This window comes from Petaurus breviceps, unplaced genomic scaffold (assembly GCF_028583685.1).
Source record: "Petaurus breviceps papuanus isolate PSGF00001 unplaced genomic scaffold, PetGlider_PUasm1.0 90847, whole genome shotgun sequence".
Classification (NCBI taxonomy): Eukaryota; Metazoa; Chordata; class Mammalia; order Diprotodontia; family Petauridae; genus Petaurus; species Petaurus breviceps.
Window position 1 is genome coordinate 25,458,344 of NW_027187360.1, and position 15,332 is coordinate 25,473,675.

At 42.1% G+C, this 15,332-nt stretch overlaps 1 protein-coding gene across 6 annotated transcripts in view; it reads right to left on the reverse strand.

Annotated features, from left to right (window-relative positions):
• The window catches only part of RGS19 (regulator of G protein signaling 19), a 27,815-nt gene that overhangs the window by 8,749 nt on the left and 3,734 nt on the right, over positions 1-15,332 (reverse strand). For 3 of the 6 annotated variants that reach the window (XM_069072684.1, XM_069072679.1, XM_069072682.1), the window contains exon 2: positions 7,358-7,525. The exons of 1 other annotated variant lie outside the window; for it this stretch is intronic. The gene's annotated coding sequence lies outside the window, so the exon portion shown is untranslated. Of the gene's footprint in view, positions 1-7,357; positions 7,531-10,378; positions 10,510-15,332 lie in introns of all 6 variants that reach the window. 2 more of the 6 variants (XM_069072681.1, XM_069072680.1) reach the window with 2 other exon arrangements.

Below are 15,332 nucleotides of genomic sequence, written 5' to 3' on the forward strand. Positions count from 1 at the left end.
GAGAGAGAGAGAGAGAGAGAGAGAGAGAGAGAGAGAGAGAGAGAGAGGTTTTTTTTAAAAAGAAATTTAGCAGTAGGGGAGGAGATAGAGGATTTGGTAGCTAGATAGGTTAGAAGGGTCAATGGATTTTTTTTTTTTAAGGATTGGGGAGACCTAAACATGTTTGCAGGCAAATATGAAAGGGCCATTGGAAAGGGGGAGATTGAAGATGCAAGAATAAGGGGGTTTGACTATGAAAGCCTCATGAACAAGAATACTACTTTCTTAAAGCCATGAGGGATGTGGAATGGCTGGTAATGCTGAGAAGTTTTAAGGAATAGAGAATGAGTGAGGGAATTCATGTCAGATGGCCTCAATCTTCTCAGTGATGCAGGAGCTAGAGTCATCTGTTCTATGTATAGAAGGAAGGATAGAATTTGGGGGAAAGGAAAGGAGAGAAGAAAAGGTTTGCACCAGATATTATGAGGAATGGGATAAAGAACTAGTGATAGTGAAGTCAAGGAGGGTTTTTGAACAGCAGCCAGGGACCAGCTGAGTTTATATCACATAAATTTGTTCTCAAATTCAGTCAGCTGTATTTAGGGGTTTTCTTAAGTAATACTCAGCAGTTGTATATGGAGAAATCACTGAATCTCAGACATGGAGGCCATCTAGTTCAGCCCATACCAGAACAGGAAAATCCAAGACAATATCCTTGACAAATAAGTCCTTCTTATGGGTTCATTGATAATTTCTACGTAGACTACCTCCAAATCTATATAGCCATCCCTCAGTTCCCATGTGCTATGTTGCATCACCAACTGTCTGCTGGCTATCTTTACCTGAATAGCTCATAGGAACCTCAAACTTAATGTGTCCAGAATGGAGTTCATTATCCTCTCCTAAATCCACCCCTCTTTTCAAACTTCCTAATTTCTATCATATTCTAGGCATTCAGGTTTATGTTTCTCTTTCTCCTCCCCCCATCCAATTAGTTGGCACTACCTCTACAATATCTTTCACATTTTTCTCTTCTCTATTTACCATTTGTTATTCTTGTTTGTCTGGACTATTTGAAATAGCTTCATTGGTTTTCCTGCTTCCAGTTTCTTCCTCTCTCCAATCCATCCTCCATACAGCTGCCAAATGAACATTTCTAAGATACTGGTCTGACCATATGTTCCACATGGTGGTTATTTAAATACTTCAAAATGGCTGTCATATCTCCACAAGACTTCTTTTCTTCAGGCAATACACCCTTGATTCCTTCAACCAATGTTTGTACCTAATGATCTCCATTTCCTTCACCATCCTGGTTACCTTCCTTTGGATGGGTTCCTGTTTGTAGATTTTCTTTCACAATTGTCATACCAAGTTCTGAACACCATAATCCAAATGTGGTCTGACTAAGATCTCATTAATCTAGCCATGTGGGATAGGATTTAGAGTCAGAAGGCATGAGTTTGAATCCCATCTTATTTATTAGCTGAGATACCCTGGGCAAGTCTCTTGGTCTCTCTGAGCCTCAGTTCTCTTACAAATAAAATTCAGGGTTGGGTTTAGATAATTTTTGAGTTCTTTGAACTGGAAATCTCTTCCAATTCCAAGAAACAACTCTAGTCATTGGCCTCTCATTGTAGCCTGAGATTTCATTTACTTCTTTGACTGCCTTATTCCCTTAACTCATATTCAGCTTGAGGTCAACTAAAGCCCTCAGATTTTTTCCCACAAAGCTGTTGTCTAGACACACTTCCCATATCCCGTAATTATGCAGTTGATTTTTTTAACCCCAATGAAGGACTTTACATTCATTGCAATTGCATTTTCTGATTAAATTTAGCCTATCATTCTAGATAATTTTCTTTGAATCTTGACCTAAAGCTCAAACCTCACAACAACTGCAGATGTTATCTATGCCTTCTTGCCAATCAGTGATGAAAATACTGAACAGTGATAAGGATGAGATCCTTATTGGCAACTGACCTCAAAGCTGATATGGATCAATTAAGGGTTAACTTTTCTTCAGGTCTGGCTAATAAATCAGTTCTAAGTTTGCCTAACTGTATTGTCTAGCCTATAATTCTCCATCTTGTCCACAACTCTTTCTCAAATGCCTTGTTGAAATCTAAGTATCTTATATTTCTATGGCATTCCAGTGGACTACCAGGATAGTAACCCTGTCAAAAAAGGAAATGAGGTTCGTCAACCATGGCTTGTTTTTAATGAAGCTATTTTGACACTTGGGGATTAATGTTTTTTCTCTTAGAATTTTGCTGCAAATTGAAGTCATGGTTTAAAGCCTATTGGGAGAATTTACCCCCTTTCTTATTTTGTAAATGGTGACATTTGTCTATTTCTAATCCTAGAGTGACACTCCAATTCTCTCTCTCTTTTTTTTAAAGCAATTGGGGTTAAGTAACTTGCTCAAGGTTACACGGCCAGGTGTTTCTGGGTGGGTGCTAAGTGTCTGAGCCCGGATTCAATCCCAGGTCATCCCGACTCTGGGGCCAGTGCTCTTACTCGCTGTGCTACCTGGCCACCCCTGACACTCCAATTTTCCATGGATTTTGAAAGATTATTGACAGAGATTCAGGAGTCACACCTGGAAATTCATTCAGTACCCTAGGATACATGTCTTTTGATTTATAGCATTTATTACCAGCCTGGACACATTCTGAATTTCAGCAATCCTGAAACTCTTTTTATAGGGTGATATCACTCCTTTAAATTCACTCTCACTTACTTGCCTTTGCTTGTAACAAGATTAAAAAATCTTGGTCAGTGAACTTTCTATGTATCCACTTTAGTGTTCCTAGACAGCTTCCCCTTTTCTTCCTTGATGAAATTGTTTGTATCTTCAGAACTGCATTCTTGAGAACTTCCTACCCCTGAGTACCATGGGAGCCACTTATTCTTTCCCTAAAATCCTTGAAATTCATTCTCCCCAAATTTAGGGCTGTTGTAATTGTTTGGTTGTGTCTGACTCTTTGTGACCCCATCTGGGGTCTTCTTGACAAAGATGCTAGAGTTATCTGCCATTTCTTTCTCCAGTTCATATTACAACTAAGGAAACTGAGGCAAAATAAATGGCTAATTTAGGTTGCAATCAGACTATTCTCAAATTTTCTCTTCTTGTCTGTGAAGTATTACTTTCTCTCAAGGTTCATGTTATTTTTTTTAAACTCTAGCAATTAGTTCTTCCTTATTGGTCAGAATTTGGTACAGAATAGCAGTTCTACTCCTTTTCTTCCACATTCTGAAGTATGAAATTATCATTAAGGCATGTCAAGAATATTGCTTTTGGCAGAGAGAACAGCATGCTAGAGTGGAAAGATCACTGGACGGGAATTTGGAAGACCTGGGTTGGGATCCTGCTTCTGCTGCTTAGTGTGGGACTTTCTATTCAAGTGACTTGACCTCACTCTGGGGTTTGGTTTTCTTATCTGAAAAATGAGGGAAATTCTACTAGATAATTTTTAAGATCCTTTTTTAACTCTAAATCCTATGATTCTATGAGTCTATGTCTGGGGAGTGGCCCCCTCCCCCGCCTCCCTACAACCATACCTCTAAGTAAGGATTGAGATCTCTTTCCCCAACATCCATTTTCTTCTGGTCTAGTCATCAGATGTAAAATCCACAATACTACAAGATAGTACAATAGTGCGTCTGTTTCTCCCTCCAAGTTCAGCCTAGACTTATATCTGAACAATTGGATGATAAAGATTACTCTGGACTGAGAATTCACAGATCTAGGATAATAAAAAGTCAGGGGAACAAGGTATTCTAGATTAAGAGGGGATGAAAGGGAATAATTATTTATATAGTGCCTACTGTGTGCCTGGCATTGTACTAGGCATCTTATGAATATCTCATTTGATAGTACTAATTTGATGATAGTTGGTAAAACATTGAAATGCAACAATTTTGGGGGAAATGGACTGAGAGATGAGGATGAATAAGGTACTGGGAGTCACAGTGAAGGCAAAGAGCTAGTTTAATATGAGTAGGAGAAGTGGAAGGATAGCTATGGTACGTTTTTTATGGTGAAGGCTAATGTATGATTATGTCAGTGTATGTAAGAGTAAGATGATAAAGTTCTTTGCCATTAAGGAGGCGAAAAGTCAGGTTATTGCAGGAGTGATGAAGAGGCATGCGCAGACTGTGGGTCAGGTGTGCCAGCATAGGCTTCTGCTCAATGCATGTTCATGGTTATCAGCATGAATATGCGAAGGAGCGGAAGACCAAACCTTAATATTACATCAATCAAGAAAGTTGGGAAAGTGATCTGAAAGCCAGCAGATGAGAGCAAAATGAAGAGAAGATGGTATAAGGTAAAGATAGATTGTATAAACCTCAAAAAGACAGAAGAAGGATGACCTGAAAGCAACACTAGAAAGCAAAGTGTATGCTCAACTCTCCTCCTGGCCTTGTCAATCAGTTAGGGTAGGGTGAGCAGGAAAAGTAGCCTCCAGTATAAAATTACCAGTGATGTGGTATCCTTGGGGGAGGTGCATTTTACAGTTAAAAGCCAGAAGATGCAAAGATGTTAGTTGAATGTTTGAGTATCTAAAGGAATTTGTTGATAATTTCATCTTTCAGAAGGTAGAGAAACTTTTTTTTTACTAGTTGGTAATGCACAAAAAGGGGCAGGAAGGTGGTACAACAGAGCACTAGGCCTGGAATCAGGAAGTCATTTTCCTGAATTCAAATCTGGCCTCAGACTCTGACTAACTGTGTAACCCTGGGCAAGTCATTTAGCCCTATTTGCCTCAGTTTCCTCATCTGTAAAATGAGCTGGAGAAAGAAATAGCAAATTTCTTTTTGGTATTTTTGCCAAAATGGGGTCATGAAGAGTTGAACATAATTGAAAATGATTGATGCACAGGAACTTTGGGGAGACATGACCAGTTTATCTTAGAGTGAATAATCAACAGAAAGTAAAGCTTGACCCAATCTGATGAACAACCAAGCTTTTGGAAAAGCAGACTTCAAAAGATTCAAGAAAAGGAGAGGTGAGACTCTGTGGCTTAAAATTCTATAAGGGAAGCTGGTCCAAAATGGATCAGATATCGTTAGGACAAATTTCTGAGAATATAAACACATGATTCCAATGAGAAAGGAAGGGGGGGGCATTTATGAACATAGATGTGTGTCCATAGATTGGGAAACGGCTGCAAAAATCATGATGTGAATTAATGGTATTTTGAAGTAAGAAATGTCAAATATGAGGAATTCAGAAAAACATGGGAAAATCCATATGAAATGATACACAGCGAAATAAGCAGAACCAAGAGAACAATTTACACAATGACTACAATGTGAGTGAAATGACCAAGAGGAAGTTAAACTCTGAGTAACAGTAAAAAAAAACAACAACAACAATAAAGGTCTTGGAGAAGAGGTAGTGAAACATGCTTCTATCCCGGCAGAGATTCTATGCATACAAATCCTTTATGCTTCGTCAGTCAAGGTTTGGGTACTGAGTATTTTTATTGAATTGTTTTTCTTTGTCACAAGGGAGGGTTTAATCTGAGCAGTGGTGGGAAATGCCTTGGAGGTCAATAAAAAAAGGCAAAAAATTAAAAAAATTAAAAGACTGATGTGGATGTACAGAGAAATCATTAAACAACTTAGATTCTTAAAACATGGTTATAAGATTGAAGTAAGGACAAGGAATTGCAGATGAACACAAACAGTAGCATGGTTCTGTTAAGAAGAGAGTCAAGAATCCAAAGTCCAGAACTGGTCAACTGATGCTGGCAACGGATGCCAACTTCAACAAGAAGAACTTTTTTTAAGAAATTCTTTTTTTTGTTGTTGCTTTTTTTTGGAGGGGGGAAGGCAGGGCAGTTGGGGTTAAGTGACTTGCCCAAGGTCACATGGCTAGTAAGTGTTAAGTATCTGAGGCTAGATTTGAACTCAGGTCCTCCTGACTCCAAGGCCAGTTCTCTGAAGAACTAGCCACCCCAGAAGAACATTTTTTTTTTTAAAGCAATCAGGGTTAAGTAACTTGCTCAAAGTTACACGGCCAGTTATTTCTGGGTGTGGTGCTAAGTATCTGAGCCCAGATAGAAGAACATTTTTAAAAAAAAATTAAGCTGGGGGCAAGCAAAGATACCAAAAAACCCCCACTTTGGGTGGATGGGTCTATGATAATGGATAACAGAGAAAAAAACAGAATTGCTTGACTCTATAATCCACCCTGGTTAAATTACAACTGGAGTTTTGTGTTCAGTCTGGTGCCCCCAGTTTATGTAGGCCACTGCTAAAATGGAGGGCATCCAGAAGAGGGTAGCCAAGATGGTGAAAGGCATCAAGTCCATGTCCCATGAAGATGCTGTTGTTGAGTCATTTCAGTCATATTCTACTCTTCATGACCCCTTTTGTGATTTTCTTGGCAGAGATTCTGGAGTGGTTTGGTATTTCCTTTTCTAGCTCATTTTACAGATGAGGAAACTGAGGCAAATAGGGCTAAATGACTTGCCCAGAGTCACACAGCTAATAAGTGTGTGAGGAATTCATGAAGATAGAGTCTTCCCGATTCCAAACAGAGTAGTCTATCCATTGTACCACCTAGCTGTCCACAGGAAGATAGGTTGAGGGAATTGGTGACATTTAGTTTGGAGAAGAGAAAGGGTGGAAATATGATAAGATACTGGTACAGTACTTGAAGGGCTGTCATATAGAAGAGGGATCAGACATGTTCTGTTTGGCCTCAAAGAGCAGAACCAGGAGTAATGGATGAAAATGGCAAAGAGACAAATTTAGGTTTGATAACAGGAAAAACCATCCTACCAGTGACAGGTATCAGAAATAGACTGGGCTTCCTCAGAAGGTTGTAGGTTTTCCCCTCTATGGAGATCTTTAATTAAGGGGTAGAATGTTCTAGTGGGACTTGTCAGGAATGCTCTAGTGGGGATTCCTTTTACGTGTAGGCTGAACTAACTGGTGGCTGAGGTACTTTCCAACTCTCAAATTCTGTGATAATTCCTATTTTGCTTCTGCTTCTTCTGACAATGAGAAGAATCTTCAGATCAGAAAGAAAAATGATGACTTAGGGAGTTGATATGGAAGTGAAGAAATAGGAAGAGAGTGGCAATCTGCCCTCTATGAGTTCAACTCATCAGATCAAGAGGAATGTCATCGTTGGGTACCAAAAGGACTTATGGATGTGATTGCCGAGTCCCTCGAAAGACTGAAAGATGCCAGCAATGTGGCTGGATGAGAAATAGGCATCTTCCTAGTGTCTCACTCTTTCCTTTTCTAAAGATTAAACAAAAAAAAAAATCCCTTGGTCATCTTTTCTAGAATTCTGCCACTAGTGAAACTCAAGTTCATAGGCATATCAATGAAAAAACTTTCAAAATTGAACATTTACCTGTTTCTTGTCCTGCGGCACCACCGCCACTTCTCACTATTTTCATCCAGAACACGTTTTGCCAGATAGACCTTACTTTTCTTTTTGATAGGGTTACTGGGCTGGTAGGTCAGAAGAATGCCATATTATGTTTGGATTTCAGCAAGACATTTGATGAAGTCCTTCATCCTATTCTTGTAGACAAGAGCAAGAGATGAGGATTTGATGGTAGTGCAATTAGATATGGTACATTCAAACTCTCCCCCCCCTTTCCCTCCTCCACCCCAAAGTGGTGGTTAATGGATTGAGGTTACAGAATCTTGATCCAAAAAGATCTCAACAGGTTAGAGCAATGGGTTGAATCTAATAAGACAAGATTTAATACAGAGAAATGTAAGCTTTGGTTTATATTTTAAATTCTCAATTTGGGTTGAAAAAAATCAACTCTGCAAGCACAGATTAGAAGCAGTGTAGATCAACAATAGATCAAGTGGAAAGGATCTGGAGGCTTTAGTGGTCTGCAAGCTCACTATGAATCAAAAGTAACAAGCTAGTCAACCAGTGTTCAGAATGAGGGAAATGATAATCTTACAGTATTTTGCCTTGGGAAACAGGGACATTAGCAAGCTGAACTCCATCTGAATTAGAGTGATTAGGAAGATAAGAAGACTAGAGGCAGTGCCAGATAAGGAATGGCTGAATGAAGTGGGAGTGTTTTGCTTTGAGAGAAGATTTAACAGGATAGCTGTCTTCTAAGTGGCTGAATTACATCTGTGCAGCTTGGTCAGAACGTACGTGCATTAAATAAAGTTATAGGGAGGGAGGCAGGATTCAGGTTAATAAAATGAAGCACTTATTGACAATGAGATCTATCCAAAAGTGGAACCGGCTACCTTTGAGAGGCAGTAAACTCATGGTGACTGAAAGTGTACAAATAATAGTGAGTAGTTTTGCTGACTTAGTCTTTTTCTGTATACCTTTGACTTCTGGGTTAGTTTTTTATACAGGATGCTGAGTCTCCCTCTCCTACCCTTAGGTTAGCAATATGCCAGCCTAGGCCCTTTTGATCACCTTCCAGATATTTTATCAGCTTGGAGCCCTGGGGAGAGGGAACCCAGCAATCTGGTATTGGGGACCTCCTTCCCCACCTCTTGCCAAATCCCATTCCTTTCTGAATCTCTAATGGAATTTTTTTTGGTTTGGTGACTGCCTCCCCCCCTCCAGATCCTGGGTGTTCATGTGGATATACTTTATTCAAGAGAAACAGTTTTAACTCTAGGCACTGACAGAAGCTGCGGATGGGATTGCTGAGCTGCTGTTTTGGCTCTCTATGGTGAGAGGTCATCTCCCTCAAGGGGACCTCCCAGATTCACCCAACCTGATTGTGGATCTGACATGCGCCCCCCCGCTCCCAATCGATATATCAAGGTTATTATTTGATAAATATAGATTATAAAGTGTACTTTATGTTGCCACCCCTCCCCCCCATCAGCCTGAGATCTCTCTAGAGCTTCAGGGACTATATCTCCGCCCTCCCCATGGGTTTGCTCAGTCATTTCTTTGCCGGAAACCCGGAAGAGAGGGTTGTTCCTCTTTCCACGTTTCCTGCTTTCTCAGCCCCTCCTTGATCCTATTCTGGGGAGGGGAGGCTAGGGCAGGGTGGGGGGTGGTCACACACTGGAGAGACCAGGTCATATCAACCCTAAGGAAGCCAAAGGAGAGTGGGGTCATGGTAGATGGGGTCACCCAATGTGTTCCCTCCTGGTCTCATTCTGGCCACTCTGCCTCTAATTCTCAGAGGCCGGGGTGGGGGTGGGGTGTGGAGAGAAGAAAGGAGGGGGGCCCAGCTGCGTTTAGTTCACTGTTTCTCAACAGTCCCAGGAAGTTGCCGACCATCTACTATCCTCAAAGGATTGAACCTAAGAAAGTGAGATGGGTTGCAATGCAGATTTATGGAGAAAACCTGGTCAGGCATTCTTTCAGTGAGATGAGGGAGGCTAGACCAAGGAGTTTTTCCCTTACAGGTTTTGAAAAGAGTAGAAGGGGATGGAAGAAATGACTTTCCATCCCTAAGGCTCAGGCCTTCTCCATTAGGTAGGCCTGCGTTGGGCTCCCAGACCCTGACGGCCCTGGCCCCTGACCACCCCCTCCCCCACTCATCTGTTTGGCCCATCCTTACCAGGATCCCAGTTTCTTCACCAGTTACCCCCCTGCTAGTGGAGCTAGACACATCCGCTGCGGGGGCGGGGGCTTGCCAGGTTAGGGGAGGGGCCCAGGGAGCTGGGGCATCCGGATAGAGCTATGGTTTCTTAGTAAGTGATTCTTAGCCAGATTCAGTCCTAGGATCTTCCCACCTAAGGCTCCTAGTTTGCATAATCTTAGCCCCAGGCCAGCCTTGACTTTATCTTCCCACCTTTCCTTTCATTAAGAGTTCTCCTCATCCCTTAAGAATAGGGCCTGAGAAAGGAACAGACAGCTTAGACAAAAGATCTCTTTCCAGGTCAATCTGGGGGCTAGGCACAAGCTAGCTGCAGGATCCATGGGCATTTCAAGTTTTAATTTTGGATAGTGAAAAGAGGCCAGCTTAAAAGTCAACACTAGCATGGATGAACCATTTCTTGTTGAGTCATTTTTCAGCAACGTCTGACTCTTTGTGACCCTGTTTAGGGTTTTCTCAGCAAAGATACTGGCGTGATTTGCCATTTTTTTCTCTAGTTCATTTTATAGATGAGGAAACTGAGGCACATAGGGTTAAGTGACTTGCCCAGTGTCACATAGCTAGTGAGTATCTGAGGTCAGATTTAAACTGAGGAGGATAAGTCTTCCTAACTCCCCATTTATCTATCCCCTGTGCCACCTAGCTGCCCTGAAGATCACAACAACAAAAATGTGAGAACAAGTGAATTCAGAGGTTCATCAGTAAGGAATCCCCCATGCTCTGGGGCAGGGAGGAGAGTCTCAACCAATCAAATCTCAGATGACCCAGTCAATTGGGGCCCTGAAGGGAAATTTTCAACGGGCTAGACCTGGGTGTGGCCATACCTCCCTCCGTGGCTCTAGCTTCTGTTTTATCCAGACACCTGAGTTTTTAGAGCAAGGCTTCAAGGGGGACTCAGAAACGCTGGGGAGAACTGCAATCATGTCCCAGCAGTAATTGTCTGGGATTGTGGATCCTGTTAGTGGAATAAAATCATAAAACAAATGTTTGCCCTGATATGTTGCTCTGAGAGGTAGTTGATATGGTATCCCACATGGGAATAGCAAGCCTGGGACTCCAGCTGAGGAGCTGATGGGCAAAATGAGGCAGCCCAATGTGAGTTCTCAGAGTTGTCTGGTTATTAACAATGAAAGAATGTCTTAATGTAGGATGCTTTTTGAGGGACAGATTGGGGGAAATATCAGAAATGTTAGGAACATAAAGATATGGGAGCCCAGGTATGCCTCCTGCCAGTGCCCTCCTTGTTTCATTGCTGGGGTACCTGGTTCAGGGAATGAGGTCAATTCCAACTGGGCTCTGGTATTAATGGTCCAGGTACCTTGCTGGAAAAGATTGAGTTCTCTGAAGGATGGAAAGTGTTCTGGGCAACTTTGGTCCATCCCCCTAAGTTCAGATCAGGTACCCATCTTTACCTCCTGCTGACTTCCTCATTCTTTAGGGTGAACTTCCTGCAGATTTCTTCATTCTTCAGTTTCCCTGCCTCCAGTTTCTCCTCTTTCCAATCTATTCTCCATCAATCTGCCATTTTGATATTCTTAAAAAATATGTTTGACCATGTCACTACCCTGCTCAATAAGCTTTAGTGGCTCCCTGTTGTTTCCAACCCTGCTCAATAAGCTTTAGTGGCTCCCTGTTGTTTCCATGATAAAATGCAAACTTTTCTTTTTGGCATTTAAAACCCTTACCTTAATAATCTGATTCCAGACTGTCAGCCAAGGCTGATTATCCATTACTCTCTCTCATACATTTTATACTCTAGCCAAACTGACTTCTTCACTGTTCACCATGCAAGATATTCTGTCTCCTGTCTATGTGCCTTTGCATAAGCTGTCCTCCTTGCCTGGAATGCCTTCCCTTCTTCCTTGGCATTGGTAGCTCCCTTCAAAGCTCAGCTCCTAACCTTCCTAGAAAAGGTTTTCCCAATTTCCCCTCTTGTTACTGCCTCCCCAAATTATTTTTGTATTTATTTTCCATATGTTATACATATGCTTACTATATTAATGCTGCCTCCCCCTCCCCCATTATAATATAAGCATCCTTAGGGCAGGGGCTGTTTTATTTTTGTCTCCGTATCTCTGGTCTCTAGCACAGATTGTGGGACATAGCAGGGATTGTGTAAATGCTTGCTGATTTGAAATGGGGGCAGGGCTGAACCCAAGTGCTTGGCTCCCCACCATGAAGGCATATACTGTTGGCCCTAGGAAGTGATGGAGCTGGACGTGGGAAAACTTTGTGCCATCCGTGGTGCTACAGCCCAATGTCCACATCTGCCTCTCACTAGCTCTGCTCACCATTCCTCTACCATCTTCAGGTCCCTAGTCATTGTCTTCCTTTCTCCATTTCTTTCTCTGATATGTTTTGTTTCCCTCTCCTCATCTTCCCTGGTTTCTTGTCCTGTTCATGATGTTCTCTTTCCTTCCCAGACCACTCTCCATTCCAACTAACCCCCACTTCATGCATCCCACTCATTCCCTGGGATATGGGTATTTTGCTGGCATCTCAAACTCACGACTTCCAAAACTAAGCTTATGATCTATTTTCCAATTGGGTTCCTTCCTCTTCCTGTCCCTGTCAATGGCATCATAAACTTCAGTTACCTCAAGAGTCTCTGTCCCCCTCCTCTTCTCCTACACCCAATCAATGGCCAAATCCTTTTAATTATTCTATCTCAATCTCTCTTGGATTATTTCTCTTCTCTCCTTTCCCACTGTATCATCCTAATTCAGGCCTTCTTTACCTTTAGTTCCCCAACAAGTTTTCCTGCCATGTTTTCTCTTCAATCAGTCAGCAAGCATTCAAAAATGTCTACTATGTGTCAGGTACTATGTTAGGTCCTGAGGATACAAAGAAAAGGCAAAAGACAGTCCTTGCCCTCAAAAACTTCACAATCGAACGGCAAACAAACATGTACAGACGACTACACGCAGACAGGGTTCTTGTCGAAGGTTAGATTTTAGTTGGGACTTGAAGTCAAGAGACAGAGATGAGGAACGAGAGCATTCCAGGCATGGGCAATCCCTACCATCTGTCACATTCCTGCTGAGGGAATCTTAGGGGTTTTGAGCTGGGAGGGAACTTCAGGAATCATCATCCAACTGCTTCATTTTAGAGTTGATAACATGGAGGCCCTAAGATATAAAATAAAGTGACTGTCCAAGGTCATACAAGGTAGTAAGAGATAGGCAGATGTAAACATAGGTCTCCTGATTCTGAATCACAGCCCCGAACTGTCACTTAGTGCCTGCAGAATAAAATGCAAATTTCTTAACCCACCATTCAAGGCTCTCCTGTCTGGCCCTCACTGATCCTTCTAGTCTTATCTCATTCTACGGCCCTTTCCATAGTTTATGCTCCATATGATCTGGACATGTCCTCAATCCCCTTGACATCTTTGTTCATGTTGTTTCCTATGCCCAAATTATGTTTCCACTTACTGAAATCCTACCCTTCCTTCAAGACCCAATTCGACAATGTTGTTGTTTAGTCATTTCAATAGTATCTGACTCTTGAAGATCCTATTTGGGGTTTTCTTGACAAAGATACTGGAGTGGTTTGTCATTTCCTTCTCCAACTCATTTTACAGATGAGAAAACTGAGGCAATCAGGATTAAGGGACTTGCCCAGGGTCACACAGTTAGTAAGTGTCTGAGGCTGGATTTGAACACAGGTTGTCCTGACTCCAGCTCTATCCACTGCATCACCTAGCTGCCCAAGTCAATAATAATAGCTAGCTAATGTTAAGGTTCACAAAGCCCTTTACCTACATTTTCTCATTTGTACTTCAAGTGAGGTTGTACGCCAGGTATTACTGCCCCCATTTTGCAGATGTGGAGACTTTTGCTCAGAGTGACTTTTCTATGGTCACAAAACTGGTGTCTGAGGCAGAATCTGAAACCAGAATCTCACCTCTCTGACTTCAAGTCCAGCATGCTTCTGGTTTATCACACGATCTTTCCAAATGCCACCTTCTCCATGAAGACTTTTCTGGTTGTCACAACTAATCTCTCTGCTTTCTGATTTCATAGAATTGGGATATCATCCTCCTGCCTTTTCTTATAGTTGTGTCTATGTGTTATTTCTGGAGGCCCAGGGGCTACCAGTTCCCCATGCACACAGTCTGAGTCTAATCCTCTTGTCTCCTCCCAGGATGTGGGCTCCTGGAGTTTAGAGTCCAGACTGACTGTGTCTGTCACCCCTGGACTGTGACCTCCCTACAGACAGGGATTGGGTCTATTTCTCATCCATAACCCCCAGACGTGAGCTCCTGGAGTTTAGGGTCTAGGTTTATTCCTCCTCAGACTGTGAGTTACCTAAAGGAAGCACCCAAACTCTTGTTTCTTCTTTGTTTTCCCCTAAATGTGAGCATCCCAACATCAGGTCTGCTGCTCCATAATCCTTCAGTTTGTTAAATGCTTCCTGAGGGCAGAGGCTGAGTTTGCTCCTTCTCTAAATTTCCTGAGGAGAGGGTCTAGGTCTGTTTTTTTTCTCCCACCCTCACTGGTGATGAACTCCATAAAGGCAGAACCTGGGTCTTATTTATTTCTATCTTAAATGCTGTGTCAGTAAATGTCTGTTGAACTGAACTAAACTGAACTGATTTTAAAGGCAAATCATTTTTCTGTACTGAGACACAGATAATTCTAAGCCATCTTTCCTTGCCTTGGAAGGCCTTACCTGTCCTTGGGTAGCAAATCATTCCAACTTTTCACTCAAATCAACTCAGGCCTGGCTGGGCTGATGGGTAATGTTTAGCCCTTCCTGAGCTCACAGGATGGGGGTGGGGCCTGGATTTAAACTTTTGGACCCAACAATCCTACAAGTACTTCTAACTGTGAAGGGAGAGGATATTGCCCTAAGATCTTGGTTGCAACCTAAGCCTGGTAGGAAGGTTATTATCCACCAGAGGTGATATCATTGGTAAGACCCAACCTCTGGAACCAATGGCTCCATTGGGGAGGGGAAGTTTAGTCAATTGACTGCCCTCAATCGGCTACTCCCAGGCTCCTTGTAGCATTCTTTACCAGAGGCCGATAGGACACAATTGATTCTTTCCTTGAGAATCAAAGAATCTAAGGACTGGAAGGAACTTCAGAAACTATCTTGGCCAATATGCAACTGAACAGAAATTCCCTCTATAATATCCTTGACAAGTAACATCCTTGACATCTAGCCTCTTCCTGAAGACCTGGGAAAGGAAACCCACAATCTCCTGAAGCAGTCCATACTACCTTTGAATAGCTCCAATCAACAACTTTTTCTTTTTCTTCTGACAGCGCTTCAAATACTTGAAGACAGCTATCTATCATTCCCTTCCCACCATCCCTCTAGCCCCCCAAGTCTTCTCTAAGCTAAATATCCATTTCCTTCCAATTAGTCTTGGTCTCTAGTTTTGCTACCCTGGATACTCTCTGAACCCACTCAAATTCATCTTTGACCTTTCTAAAATGTGGCACTTGAAACTGAACATAGAATACTGTAATGCGAATGTAAATTTTAAAGATCTTCCCTGCCCCTAGGCTAAAGTGCACCTAAAGCCTGGGGTGGGAGGCTTGTTTTTCAGTAGATACTTCTTGATTGGCCAGTGAGTCAATAAGGTTGTTACATTCTCTGAGCCAGGAGAAGGCTATATAAGCCCTGATGTGTAGCTTTGTTTTGGGACTCACTTTGAGAAGTGTTCTGTGATTTGATCTGAATTCTGGGAAGCCGTTGTTGAGAGTCCCCCGGCTTTGAAAAACCCAGATGTTGACTGGGTATGGATGTAATGGTTGGACAGTTTGG